This window comes from Triticum urartu, chromosome 3 (genome assembly GCF_003073215.2).
Source record: "Triticum urartu cultivar G1812 chromosome 3, Tu2.1, whole genome shotgun sequence".
Classification (NCBI taxonomy): domain Eukaryota; kingdom Viridiplantae; phylum Streptophyta; class Magnoliopsida; order Poales; family Poaceae; genus Triticum; species Triticum urartu.
The window spans coordinates 161,576,357-161,580,533 of NC_053024.1; positions in this window are offsets into that span (position 1 = coordinate 161,576,357).

Here is a 4,177-nt window from a genome sequence, read left to right on the forward strand (position 1 = left end):
GTCCGGCACGGAGTTGCTGCTTCTCCTTCTTGGGGACGACCTCAGGAGGGTACCGAGCTGCATTGTTGTCGGGGTCTTCGATTGACGCTGCTTGGAAGGCGTGCTCGAGGGACCACACCGCATCTCTTTCTTCGCAGGGGACTGTGATGATCCCACCGCTCCCTGGCATCTTGAGGATGTTGTAGCCATGGTGCGTCACTGCCATGAACTTGGTCAGGGCTGGATACCCGAGGATGGCATTGTACGGCAGACGAATGTGGGCGACGTTGAAGTCGATGAGCTCGGTGCGGTAGTTGTTGCGTTCTCCAAAGGTGACTGGGAGGCGGACCTGACCTATCGGTGTGGTGGAGCCGTCGGTCACTCCTGAGAAAGGCTTGGTAGGCTGAAGCTGATCGTATGGCACTTGAAGGTTGTCGAACGTCTCGACGGACAGGACGTTGAGCCCTGCACATCCGTCGATGAGAGTCTTGGTGACTTGCACGTTGCTGATGACGGGTGAACAAAGCATTGGGAGAGCGCCAGCGGTAGCCGCACACTTGAGCTGGTCTGTCGAACTGAAAGTGATGGCACACTTGGACCACCTGAGCGGGCGAGTGGCCTCGAGCTTGGGGAGGACCGTGTTCACCTCGCGAGCAAACTGCTTGAAGATACGCTATGAGGCTGGGGCTTGACCTCCGCCCAAGATGCGGGCGATAGCGCATGGCTCCTGGAAGCCCCCAGCCCCTCGTCTTGATGGTGGTCGTCGTTCCTTCTTGGAGGTGGCGGCAGCGGAGGAAGACCGGGGTTGCCCTGAGGGCGATCCTCGCGAGGCTGATCCCTCCAGGCACCCTCACGAGGCTGATCTTGCCAGCGGTCCTCACGAGGTCAGTCGCGCCGCTCCTGGCCTGGGCCATGGTCGTTCCAGCGTCCCCCGCCACATCCTCCTCCTCGGTCGTAGCCTTGGTCGTTGTGCTCAGGGCGTCGACTGAAGCGTCCGTCGCGAATGGCCTTGAGCTCTTGACAATCGTTGGTGTTGTGGCTGTGCACATTGTGGAAGGCGCAAAACGGTCGCCTGCCCTTGGATGACTCAGGCTGATCCTTGGCGCGCTTCGTGTCTGGCTCCGCCGCGAGCACGGCAACTCCCTTGTGCTTCACGTCTTTGGTCTTGGATTTCTTCTCCTCTGGGTCGGCAGCTGGGTGCTCGAGGAGGGAAAGGCGCCCTTCCTCAGCCCTTGCGCACTTGGTCGCCAGGTTGAACAGCTCCAGGGATGTGCACAACTCCTCGTGGATGGCGAGCTCCTCCTTCATCTTGACCTCGCGGACGCCATCAGAGAACACAAAGATGATGGCTTCATCCGTCACCTTGGGGATCTTGACGCGAACGTTGTTGAAGCGCTGGATGTATTTTTGGAGGGTCTCTCCCGGTTGTTGCTTGACGAGGCGCAGGTCTCCCGCGGCCGGAGGGCGGTCGCGAGTGCCCTGGAAGTTGGCGACGAAGCGGTTGGGCATCTCGTTTCAGGAAGAGATGGAGCCCGGAGGCAGGTTCAGGAGCCACGAATGAGCGCTATCCTTGAGAGCCATAGGGAACCAGTTCGCTATGACTTTCTCATCGCCGTTGGCCGCCTCGATGCTCAGCTCGTAGATCTGCAAGAACACTGTGGGGTCGAGGGTGCCGTCGTAGCGAGGAGGAAGATCCGGCTTGAACTTTCCCAACCTCGGGCGTGAAGGCGCGACAGCCGACCGTGGTCATCGGGGCCTGCCGTGGAGGTGGAGCCTGAACTTGGCGCCCGCGCACCACCACGGCAAGCGGCGCATGGCCCTGCCGCGGCAAGCGATCCTGACGTGGCGGCGCGGGGAGCGGTGGAGCGTTCTCTTGCAGTCGAGGAACTTCTTGACAACTTCTTTCTTCACGCGCGAGCGCTTGGCGCGGCAGGTCGCGCCGCGGAGCCGCGCGCCTTGGCGCCAGGGCGACGTCTTGGTGCAGGGGTGGCGGAGGTGCTGCATGATCTACGTCGCCCATGGCTGGCGGTAGACGAAGCAGTGAGAGGGACGGTGCAGGGGAGCCTCCTACGGTGCTGACGAGCTCGGCGATGCGGTCCAGCCAGTCCTCGTAGAGGTCGTCGACAGGGCAGTAACGCAGGAGCTCGCGCGCCATGAGTAGTGTGGCCCGCGCGTCCATGGGAGCGTGACGAGCGTGAGACGAGGAATCGGCGGGGGCTAGCGATGGAGTGGCGGTGTGGCCGTCCCGCCGCACCGAGGGGTGCAACGAGGATGCTTGCTGTTCATTCCCCGCCGGGCCGGTGGCGGCGTTGCCGGTGGATGACGGAGAATGACGGGGAGGCCCGCCGACAGGAGCCGTCTGGGCGACGCGGGCGGCGAGGGCGGCCCGACGCTCAGCTCGGGCGCGACGAGCGTTCGACATGGTTGCAACAAAGCGGTGGAACGCGGGGCGACGGTAGGGAAGCTTCGGCGCACCTTTACCTGGTGTGCCAAATGTCGGATTTCGGATTCCGGCAAAACCCTTAAGGTTCGAACACCGGGGTGTGCGCGAAGATCTCTCCCTCACCGATCACGCCCTCACACACTTCGCGATTTCTAGACTAGGCACACAAACTCACAACACACGAGACACAAGATTTATACTGGTTCGGGCCACCGTTGTGGTGTAATACCCTACTCCAGTGTGATGGTGGATTGCCTCTTGGGCTGAGGATGAACAGTACAAGGGGAAGAACAGCCTCCCGAGGAGAGGTGCTCTTGGGCTTGGTGGACTAGTGGTTGTCAGGATCCAAGATGAGGTCGATCTCCTCGCTATGGTGGTGGCTAGTTCTATTTATAGAGACCCTGGTTTTCTCCCCAAATATTGAGCGAGAAGGGAGCCAATAACGGCCAATTTGAAAGGGGACAACTAGTACAAGTTATCCTGACAAAAGCAGTCTTCGCCTGCCAAAGGCTCTGGTGATGACGCCGCCTGGGGCTCCACGGTGACCTTCGTTCTGCCGTCCTGCTGGTCTTGGTATTGTTACACCGATATGGAAACATTTGCTTGACGCCTCGGTACTCTTCCTCTGCGCTTGCCTCCTTAGCACCAAAGTGGAAACAACGACACTGTGCGCGCTGGCGCCCGCCTGGCACCCGCCTAGTCTCGATCGCCATGGCTCACGTCATTGAAACCTCGCGAGGTTTGCCTTGCCTTGATCTCTCCACCCCTCACGAGCCAGCCTGGTGAGGCCACTCCCGATGAGGTCTTGTGCCATCCGCCTCGCGAGGGTCTTGTATGCTTGTTGGTGAAGATGAGCCGTACGGGCCCGCTTGCAAAACCACGCCGTGAGCCGCAGGCAGGCAAGTCTGAGAATCCCCGTTCCCAGAACGCCGACACATACGTACATTTGCCACTACATTTCCGCTTCTCCTTTTCTTTTCCACTAGAAAATACTACATGATTGGGTCTCTCGATCACTTGTCCTTTCAGAGTTTGTGATATGATCCATCATGAGGGGTGTTGGAGAAAGGAACACACCTCTCTCGGTCTTTAGTTGTCTACCTATGCCCTCATGGCCATATCGCTGGAAAAGGAAAGAATGGAAGCTTCCTTAATTTACCCCCCTCAATCACAGGACCGAACAATGCAAGTGATATGTTGGCCCACAAAATTCTGCCACTTCATTCTGCCTAGTAGATTATCAGTAGTAGGAAACTGTTCGGTCGAATCTTATGTGCCTGCATTTTACGTTATAACTTGTACCACATGAAAATGACATGGGCAACTTGTGAAATTGCTACTGATACTCTCTTCATTCCAAAATATAGTGCGTCCGTGTTTCCCAAGGTCCAGCTTTGACCATAAATTTAACCAAGGAGACCAACTGCGGCGGGAGAAAAAATTATATAATTGAAAACTTCTTTCAAATACGAATTCACTGATATAATTTTTGCTCCCGCCGCAATCGGTCTTGGTAGTTAAATTTGCGGTCAAAGTTGAAGCACGGGGATAGAGGAAGCACTACATTGTGGAATGGAAGGAGTACATAAGAGTTCTGACACCCTCGATCAAAAGGGAACGGCGTGAGCACCGGGGCTGATAAGGACATGTACAATGATGGCATATGGATACATGTGCCCCATGAAAAAAAGTGATTTGAGGCATCTACATTTATTTTTTTCTCCCCAATGTAAGATACCATTAGTGGGCCTCAAT